This window comes from Eutrema salsugineum, unplaced genomic scaffold (assembly GCF_000478725.1).
Source record: "Eutrema salsugineum unplaced genomic scaffold, Eutsalg1_0 scaffold_8, whole genome shotgun sequence".
In the NCBI taxonomy this organism is placed as follows: Eukaryota; Viridiplantae; Streptophyta; class Magnoliopsida; order Brassicales; family Brassicaceae; genus Eutrema; species Eutrema salsugineum.
Genome location: NW_006256414.1, coordinates 9,832,679 through 9,843,473, shown reverse-complemented (window position 1 = coordinate 9,843,473; position 10,795 = coordinate 9,832,679). Strand labels below are relative to the sequence as shown.

The window sequence follows — 10,795 nt, the reverse complement described above, 5'->3', positions numbered from 1 at the left end:
TCAGGCTTACTAGGTAGTTGGCCTTGGTTCCTTGAGCTAGATGCCTGATTGTGCTTCAATTCCTTTATGTCCTGCTGCATTGATGGATACTGGTTTGCAAACACTTGTTGACCCTGAAGCAGCTGTTGCAGAATCCCAACCATATCTGATCCCATCTGTGGCTGCTGGTGAACAGGTGCTGACTGGAACTGATGTTGAACCGGCGCCTGCTGCTGGAACTGTGGTGGACCAAACCCTGGTGGTGCCTTTGGCTGCTGCTGTGAACTGAAACCAGAACCCTGAAATGGTTGCTGTTGCTGACTGAAACCCTGATTCTGAGCAAACTGATTCTTTGGTTGAAAAGACCCTTGAAAGTTGTTCTTGGGAACAAAGTTCTGTGGAGCTTGAGAGGTAGGGTAAGACTTGGTCTTGTGGGTTTGCTACATTGGGATTCCTGTAAGAGAGGTTCTGATTGGCATTGCCATACTGATATCTTTGGAACCTCTGATTCCCAATGTAGTTAAGCTCCTCCTGAGTAAGACCGTCTTCACTGATGTTTTCAAAGATTTGAGAAGGTTCCTCATACTCTCCTACAAAGTGCATTGGCTTTTGAGTGGCCAATAACACCTTGTCCAACTTGCTTTCAAGTGTTTTAAAGTCCTTCTCATACCTTTGATCCCTGCTTGAACTCTCACTCCTATTGGCTCTATCAAAGTCTTCTCCATATGTATCATTGCTCTTTGCTAAGTTCTCAACCAGCTCTAAAGCAGCATGAATCTCTTTACCCAGAAAGTTACCATTGGAAGCAGTATCCAGCTGGTTCCTAATCTTGAGAAGAGCCCCTCTATAAAGTGTGCTGAGAAGTGAAGCCTCACTAAACCCATGGTGTGGGCATTGGTTGGTGTAGCTCCTGAATCTCTCATATGCTTCACCAAAACTCTCATTGCTGTGTTGAGTGAAGCTAGAGATTTGGTTTCTCAGTTTAGCTGTTCTGGAGGTGGAGAAGAACTTGGATAGAAATGCCTGCTTGCATTGCTCCCAGGTTTGAATGGAGCCTCTTGGGAGGTTCTTCTCCCATTGGTGAGCTTTGTCACCAAGACTGAAGGGGAATAATCTGAGCTTGTATCTGTCCTCAGAAACTCCATTTATCTTTGTCAAGTCACACACTTTATCAAATTGATCCAAGTGTTCCAAGGGATTTTCCATTGCCAATCCATGGAACTTTGAGTTTTGGACCATATTCAGCAAAGATGCCTTGACTTCAAAAATTGTTGTTTTGCACAGGTGGTGCTTGAATTCCAGCTCCATACTGATGAGCATTGGCCCTGTCATTCTCTCCAACATAGACCTGTGGCTGCTCATATATCCTTTGCTGGTGTTGGAAGGGCTGTTGGTGGTGCACCTGTTGTCTTTGCTGGACATTAGCCTGATGCCTTTGCTGATGAGCTGGAGCTTGTCCTTGGTGGACATAAGCTTGCTGTTGATGCACCTGTTCCTGATGAACATTACCCTGATGTAACCCTTGACCAGCTCCATTACCAGCTGCATTACCAGCTCCATTACCCTGAGCCGGTTGCTCCATGTCAACCACATGCTCTCTTTGATCTTCCATATCAGCCGGATCAATCTGTCTTCCACGCCTATCCCTTCTCCTCCTTGGTACCAAAAGATTAATGTTGTCGTTTAAGGGGAAAGGTGGACCACAGCTTCTTGATCTGGACCTGGTGTTCATGCACCTGAAACTCATAACCAGAACTTGAAAGAAAGTAGAAAACACAAAAGAAAATGTTTGATCTCAAGAAATGACACAATCTTAATGCTATCACACTTTGGCAACAGCGCCAATTGATAACTTAGAGTTTTCAAGGCTCTAAATGAGGGGTTATCAATCCCTTTTGTCACTTTGCAGTACAAAGGGTATCAATCCATCATGTGTAGACACTAAGATGCAGGATCAGTTCTTAATTCAAGCCAAATGACAACTAAGAACTTAAAACAAGAATTAGAGCTAATGATCAACTTAAACAAGCAAGTAAGTAAGCTAAATGAGATGAGAATGTATGTATGATGATGAGAAAGGTCTTAGACATGATAGTGGATTAGGGTGCCTTTAGTGTTAAACTAGTGAGCTAATGAATCATGTGATCAAGCAAACCATTCAACTTAAACATCATTAATTAAGCTAATCCTCTCATGAAGGTATTAACTTCTATGCTAAAACAGTTTCTAACCTAATCATCATTAGTGAAACATGAATCAACAAGCATAAAGAACTAGTTTAATCTGTCATTTAAGCATATAAACAATCATTTCCATGATGAATAATACTTAAACCTCTAACAACCTTGGTTCAGGCATTTCATCAAACACTTTTGGTGCATGAAATGCCCAGAATCTAGACCACATATGATGTGTATGGATCTAGCATTAAGAACAGGTTGTAGAGAATGGAATATGAATGATCTAACCTCTAAGCTCACTAATCTACCACCTAAGCACCCTAATCTACATATCTAAGACCTTAATATGGGGATTACTCACTAATCATGCTAATCTCTCTTAAACCATTGCAAGTTGAGAAGATTGGCATGATTAATGATGAGAAATGTAGATGGAGAAGATAGATAATGATGGATTTGCAGCTTTTAAATACAAGATCTCTCAAACTCTCTTGATTAAAACGCCCAAAATCAGATATTTCTCTTCAAAAGGAGTTTTCTTACACAAAAGAGGCAAATAGATTATGGAATAAAGCTTAAGTCCATGGGGTAAAACCCTAAAAAACTATTGATAGGTTCTAAAACAAACCGGGTCAACCCGGAACAAACCGGGTCCTGACCCGGCTTTAATGGGTAAAATGACGAGTGTGCGAGTTGGGCAGGAGCTTCCCAAGTCGCATGCGTAAGTCGTACAGCTAAAGAAGCAGTCTTGTGAGCCTTAAGTCCTTTAATCTCAGCCGCATGCTCATCTAGGTGTGTTCTGCGAGTCATTGTGCGATTCAGCCTTCTTCCTCTTCAACTCGCATGACCAAGACGAAATCTGGGGAGAATATGTGTGCGACTTGGTCCTCCTTTAGTCCCAAGTCGCATGCCTAACTCGCACAACCAAAGGAAGAAGCTTGAACGAGATAGAACCCATGTAAGCCCAGCCGTATTACTCTCTCGGTGTAAAACGCGAATCTTCGTGCTGCTCTGTTCCATTTGCTCCTTAACTCGCACGACCGTGTAGCAGGGGCTTTCAGAAATATGTGCGGGGTGGTCTTCATCACTCCCAAGTCGCATGCTCAAGTCGGTGTTAATTGCGAGTCTTCATGCGGCTCAGTTCCAAGCTTGGCCACCTCGCATGCTCAAGTCGCACGCTTGTGGACTTAGTATTTTTCTTGATCGGGAACCTTAGACCTTACGCTGTGATACCTTACTTGCACATCTCAATACGCAGCTCAACCCCCAGGCATTAATCTCCAGGCATTGCGAGTTAACCAAGTCGCAAGACTATCTCGCAGGCTTCAGGTCTCCTCGGACAACTTCACATTCGTGGGAGAGTAACTCCCAGGATACTGGTCCAAATGGCGCGATTCTAACTTCAGTGGAAATAACACTCAGATATCTTCAACTTTGGTGAAGGAATCTTCGGCGCTTGGGAAGTGGAAATTTCCCTGGAGGGCTCTTCTTCGCAGTGCATTGACACGGTCAGAAAGAGGCTTCTAGACATGCGACCGTTCCAGAAACGTTATCTTCTCGAAAGAAGACACAACTATCTCAAATCTTGATGAAGGCCCTGTAGACTGAATCGGTCTGGAAGTGCATCGTTCTTCGCATTCTTCGGTGCTCATCGTGTCGGTCCAAAACGGTATTCGCATTCTTCGGTGCTCATCGTGTCGGTCCAAAACGGTAGCGAGACAGGCGTGCCTTCCGACAAGCTTAACTCTCTGCTCACGCCTCCAAATCATATGATTCCACCTGCTCTGGAACTATGATCCAATCCTCTCCAACTTTGATGAAGCACCCGACAACTGAATTGACAGGCAAGACCTTCAGGTGATGCAATTTCTGAGATGTGTCTGTACTCGGAAATTTTGGCCGAGAGACCTTAGCCGCGGTACACGTTTTGGCCGAGAGGCTCACTCGCGGTACATGGAAAACGCCGAGAAAAGTTGCCTGCGGTACGTGAGAATCGCCGAGAACCTCCAAAAACCCATTTTCACCATCTTTCAAGCCCTGATCGCCATTTCTCTTCCTGGATTCACCTTTTTAACTCCAGATAGCTCCAAATACACCTGATAAACACTCCAAACATGCAAAGACTCATTGGGACCTAATGCAACTCCTAAGTCCTAAAACAAATCCTAAAGACCTAAAATGCATGAAATAAGATATGATTTGAAATGAAATATACAACCTAAATGATGCAAATTATGAACATATACAACTGGTTGGAGTGCATACCCTTCATCGAATTTTCCTACAGCAGAGCTCAGCATTCAGCTACAAAGATGTCTCCATTCGAGATAGTCTATGGATTCAACCTCAAGACACCAACAGAATTCACACCATTACCACCTGCTGAAGCCGTGAGCTTAGATGGAGAAAGAAGAGCTGATTTCATAAAGAAACTAAATTAAAAGGCAAAGGAGAACTTGGAGAAGAGAACTGAACAATATGTGAAGCATGCCAACAAAGGATGCAAAGAAGTGGTGTTTGAATCAGGAGATTGGGTGTGGCTGCACATGAGACATGAGAGATTTCCAAACCAAAGGAGTTCAAAGCTAGCACCAAGAGGAGATGGACCTTTCAAGATACTAGAGAAGATCAATAACAATGCCTACAAACTCGAGCTACCAAGTGAGTTTAACATATCTCGAACTTTCAATGTATCTGATCTAGCTCCATAACTTGCAGATGATCCAGTTTTGAGGTCAAAACCTCTTGAAGAGGGAAAGAATGATGACGCCATTCAAGCTGAGCCAGACTTAACCGAGCCACAACTACAAGATGTCGAAGTACCGGTCATTCATGAAGGCCCAATAATAAGACAAAGAGCTAAGATCCTTCAACACAAGTACAACACAATAGCAAGCAATGTCTCAAGTGGATCAAGAGAGACAGCAAAAAGACCATGAGCAAGTGTAGCCGCATAATGAAGCCCATAAACAGCAAGCTTGGACCGGATTAATTGAAGAAAGTCAAGAGCTAGCAAAAGGCCCAACTTCAAGGAATCAAGATGTCTGCCCCCTTTTACCAAATCAAGCCCAAGTCTACATGCTGACTATCTCTCCAATGAACCAAGAAACTTAAGAGGGAAGATTCAAAGCTCAGTCAAAGACACACTAGTCTCGGCCATCAAATAAGGTAAGTGTTCAATCAGTTTTTATTTCTTTGACTAACGAGATTTTGTCTTTGATTTCTTGCAGAGACAATTAGTTTAGACAGTATTTCTTTCCTTTTTTATTTCCCTTTAATGTAGCATTTTAATAAACAAGTCATGTTGTTTTGAGTCTCTACTTTTAAAAGTCCTGTTGTTTTGAGTCTTTTTATTTCTTTGAGTCTAAGCTGCTAGGACCATTATATAAGGTCCCATTACAGCCTTGTAATTTTTCACCTTTGATATTAAATAAACGAGAATTTTCTTTCATTGAGTTTTATGTGTAAAACTTGTTCTTCTTTTCTCTAGTTGAGACCAGTACCTCCTAGAGCCAAGAATCTGTGTTGTATCACAAGTCTTTCACAACTTGTGTGGTGCACTTCGATCCATTTCACATCCTTCACTTCCACCAGCCGATTCAATTGTCTAGAGTTGCTCATTCACTTGAATCAACCCCTTGGCCATCGACCAGCCTTTGTTTCCGAGATCCTACAAGCCCTTGACAGCTTGGAGCTTGTATCAGCATCATAATCCATTATTTGCTGTTCTGGTAACTGCAAAGAAATGTATAAAAAAATTTATCACCAAAGATGTATTTCTTTCTAATAGATAAAAATACTACAAATAGCAAACCTTGAACAGATGGAATTTTCTTTACGGAAGTGGATATTATAAATTGGATTAAAAAACAGTTTGAATCTTAGCTCTCATTTCTGCATAACCTCTTGACAACAAGATCTTCAATATCAAACCATGAACCTTCGGTTAACAGCGGTTCGAATAAATCATGAAATTGTCGTCTAACCCGAGCGTGTATTGTATGGTTTTTTACAAATGAAAGAATTTGAATATTTTTGTAACGTCAGAATATATGTGAATTAATGGAGTTTATTAGTGATACCATAAAAGATAAATTTTACCTTCGCGTCATCAAGAACCAATTCTAATGTTACGCCTTGATGTGGTATATATGCAGACCACTTACTCACGAGTTTCACACGGATGCACCATTCAGTTGAGCTGTTGTTCAAGTCGTCAATGTAATCAAGTGGTTCCATTTTCCGATAAGATGTAAAAGGCTAAATAAGTTGTTAGTGTTTGTATATATATTGGAAACTTATCAAGAGGGCAATAATTTAGGGATTCAAAGATTTCGGGCCAGAAATTCTAAATAAATACGTATATTAGGTCATTAGATTATCAAATATCAGGTTCGGTAAATTACAATGGCTATAATATATACAGTATATGATATGTTCATAATTTGCATCATTTAGGTTGCATATTTCATTCCAAATCATGTTTTATTTCATGCATTTTAGGTCCTTAGGGTTTGTTTTAGAACTTAGGAGATGCATTAGGTCCCAATGAGTCTTTGCATGTTTTGAGTGTTTATCAGGTGCATTAGGAGCTATTTGGAGCTGGAAAGATGAATCCAGGAAGTGGAATGGTGGTCAAGGCTTGAAAAATGGTGAAATTGGGTTTTTGGAGGTTATCGGCCATTCTTGCGCACCAGGAAAGTTTTTCTCGGCCAAAACGCGTACCGCGGGTGGATTTTATCGGCCATTCTCACGTACTGCGAGTGGATTGTATCGGACTAAATCTCTAAGTGCAGACACGTTTCCGAAATCGCCTGTCCGGGGAAGCTTCCGGTCCGATTCAGTTGGCGGGTGCTTCATCAAAGTTGGAGAGGATTGGATCAAGGTTCCATAGCAAGTGGAAGCATTCAATTCAGACGCGTGAGCAGAAAGTTAAGCTCGTCGGAAGAAACTCCTGTCTCGCTGCCGTTTTGGACCAAGCCGATGAGCTCCGAAGAATGCAAAGGACGGTGCACTTCCAAGCCGATTCAGTTTGCGGGGCCTTCATGATAATCAGATACATTCGAGTCCTCTTTCCAGACCGTCCGAGATCATTCAATTCGGAGCTACGAGCAGGAAGATACGGTCTCCGGAATGGACACATGTCTATACGCTTCTCTCTGATCGTGTAAATGCACTGCAAAGACAAGCCCTCCAGGAAGCCTTCCACTTTCCAAGCACCGAAGCTTCCGTCACCACAGTTGGAGATATATGCGTCTTCTGTCCTCTGAAACCGGAACCACACAATTCGGACCAATATCCTGGAAGTTACGCCTCCCGGAATGCAAAGTGGTCCAAGCTGCTCTGAATGCTGCGAGATAGTCTTGCGACTTGGTTAACTCGCAGGCCTGAAGACGAATGCCTGGAAATTGATGCTGCGAGTTGAGAAGTGCGGTTAAGCTATAAATGGATGAGGTCTGAGGCTCTCGAGCAAGAAAATTGCTAAGTCCACGATCGTGCGACTTAGGCATGTGAGTTGGCCGCGCCTGGAACCAAGCCGCACGATCACTCGCAATCTACTCCGACTTGAGCCTGCGACCTGTGTGTAATGGAGACCAACCCGCATGGTTTGTACATTCCCCAGAAACCGCCTTGGTCCTCCGAGTTGAAGAAGAAGAAGATTAAGCCGCAACAAGACTCGCAGCTACCTGGGAGACACTGGACCAACCCGCAGGATTTCCACTTTATCCATTAAAGCCGGGTCAGGACCCGGTTTGTTCCGGGCTGACCCGGTTCGTTTTTAGAGAGATATAAATACTTTTTAGGGTTTTTTCCTAGAGAACTAAGCTTTATTCCTTTTGTCTCTTGCCTCCTTTGTGAAAAGACTCCATGAAGAAGCGAAACATTGATTATTGAGTGTTTAATCAAGAGAGTTTAAGAGATCTTTGTGTTTAAAGCTGTTTTCTTCTGAATCTATCATCTATCTCTTCATCTATACACTTCTAATCATGATTAACAACACATCTTGCAAAGGATCTAGTGTGTTGATCATGATTAGTGAGTAATCTCCATATTAAGGTCTTAGATATGTAGATTAGGGTGCTTAAGTGGTAGATTAGTGAGCTTAGGGGTTAGATCATGCATATTCCATTCTCTACAACTTGTTCTCTATGCTAGATCCATACAAATCATATTTGGTCTAGATTCTGGGCATTTCATGCACCAAAAGTGTTTGATGAAATGCCTGAACCAAGGTTGTTAGAGGTTTAAGTGTTATTCATCATGGGAATGATTGTCTATATGCTTAAATGACAGATTAAACTTATTCTTAATGCTTGTTAACTCATGTTTCACTGATGATGATTGGGTTAGAAACTGTTTTAGCATAGGAGTTAATACCTTCATGAGAGGATTAACTTAATTAAAGATGTTTATGTTGAATGGGTTGCTTGATCATATGATTCATTAGCTCATTAGTTTATCACTGAAGGCACCCTAATCCACTATCATGTCTAAGACCTTTCTCATCATCATTCATACATTCTCACCATTTGTCATTGTTTAGTTCTTGTTTAATCATTTCATTAGTCTTTAATCCTGTTTAAGTTTGTAGTTGTCTCTAGTTAACCAAACCACTCTTGTTTGCTTGAATTAAGAACCTGATTACATAGCTTAGTGTCTATCACCACATTCTTGGATTGATAAACCCCTTGTACTACAAGACAGGAGATTGATAACCTCTACAAAGAGCCTTGAAAACTCTTAGTTATCAATTGGCGCCGTTGCCAAATTGTGGTTGTTTAGCATTAAGCTTTGATCTGTTCTTGAGATCAAGTGCTTACTTTCTTGTTTTTACTGATTACTTTCAAGTTCTGTTTGTGATTTCAGGTGTATGAACACCAGGTCTAGATCAAGAAGCTGTGGTCCACCTTTCCCCCTCAACGACAACATCAATCTTTTGGTACCAAGGAGGAGAAGGGACAGACGTGGAAGACAGATTGATCAGGCTGAGATGGCAGAACAAAGAGACCATGTGGTGGATATAGAACATCCAGTTCGGGAGCAACAGGCTCAGGGTAATGGAGCTGGTAATGGAGTTGGTCAAGGATTGAATCAGGGTAATGTTCATCAGGAACAGGTGCACCATCAACAAGCTTATGTCCACCAGGGACAAGCTCAAGCTCATCAACAGAGGCATCAGGCCAATGTACAGCAAAGACAACAGGTGCACCACCAACCCCAGCCCTTCCAACACCAACAAAGAAGATATGAGCAACCACAAGTCTATGTTGGAGAGAATGACAGGGCCAATGCTCATCAGTATGGAGCTGGAATTCAGGCACCACCTGTGCAAAACAACAACTTTGAAGTGAAAGCATCATTGTTGAATATGGTCCAGAACTCAAGTTCCATGGATTAGCAATGGAAGATCCCTTGGAACACTTGGATCAATTTGATAAGCTCTGTGACCTGACTAAGATTAATGGTGTTTCAGAAGACAGCTTCAAGCTAAGACTATTCCCATTCAGTCTTGGTGACAAAGCTCACCAATGGGAAAAGAATCTTCCAAGAGGCTCCATTCAAACCTGGGAGCAATGCAAGCAAGCTTTCCTATCTAAGTTCTTCTCCACCTCAAGAACTGCAAAACTGAGGAACCAAATCTCTAGCTTCACTCAGCACAGCAATAAGAGTTTTGGTGAAGCATATGAGAGATTCAGGAGCTACACAAACCAATGCCCACACCATGGGTTTAGTGAAGCTTCTCTTCTCAGCACACTTTATAGAGGAGCTCTTCCCAAGATTAGAAACCAGCTAGATACTGCTTCCAATGGGAACTTTCTGGGTAAAGAGATACATGCTGCTTTGGAGCTAGTGGAGAACTTAGCACTGAGCAATGATACTTATGGTGAAGACTATGACAGATCAAATAGGTCTGAAGGTTCAAGCTCAGAACAGAGGCTCACTAGGGAAGTTAATGAGTTGAGAAGTGAATTGGACAAGCTGAAATTCACCACTCAGAAGCCAATGCATTTTGTTGGAGAGTATGAGGAACCTTCTCAAATCTTTGAGAACATAAGTGAAGAAGGTCTTACCCAGGAGGAGCTAAACTACATTGGGAATCAGAGGTTCTAGAGATATCAGTATGGTAATGCCAATCCAAACCTTTCTTACAGGAACACCAATGTAGCTAACCCACAAGACAAGGTGTATCCCAATTCTCAAGCTCCACAGAACTTTGATCCCAAGAACAACTTTCAAGGATCTTTTCAACCAAAAAATCAGTTTGCTCAGAATCAAGGTTTTGGTCAGCAACAGCAACCTTTTCAAGGTCCTAGTTTCAGTACACAGCAGCAAAAGGCAACACCAGTGTTTGGTCCGCCACAGTTCCAACAGCAGGCACCGGTTCAACAATATTTTCAGCCACCAACGGTTCAACAGCAGCCACAGATGGGGTCAGATATGGTTGGTATTCTGCAACAACTACTTCAGGGTCAACAGATCTTTGCAAGCCAGAATGCAGCTATGCAGCAGGAAATCAAGGAACTGAAGCAGAACCAGAGTAACCATCTAGAAAACAAAAGAAGGAATGGTTTGCATCTGATCAATAAAAGGCAAAAGAAAATGATCCTTCCTAGAGACTGCATTGAGCTTTCTAT

General features: G+C 42.1%; 2 non-coding genes across 2 annotated transcripts; one reads left to right on the top strand and one right to left on the bottom strand.

The window, feature by feature from the left end:
- Positions 1-856: 856 nt before the first annotated feature.
- Positions 857-963, top strand: LOC112082571. Its single transcript, XR_002897243.1, has one exon. It is a non-coding gene; the product is annotated as a small nucleolar RNA R71 (small nucleolar RNA).
- Positions 964-9,782: 8,819 nt separating this feature from the next.
- Positions 9,783-9,889, bottom strand: LOC112082249. The gene has a single exon (XR_002896901.1). It is a non-coding gene; the product is annotated as a small nucleolar RNA R71 (small nucleolar RNA).
- Positions 9,890-10,795: the final 906 nt, after the last annotated feature.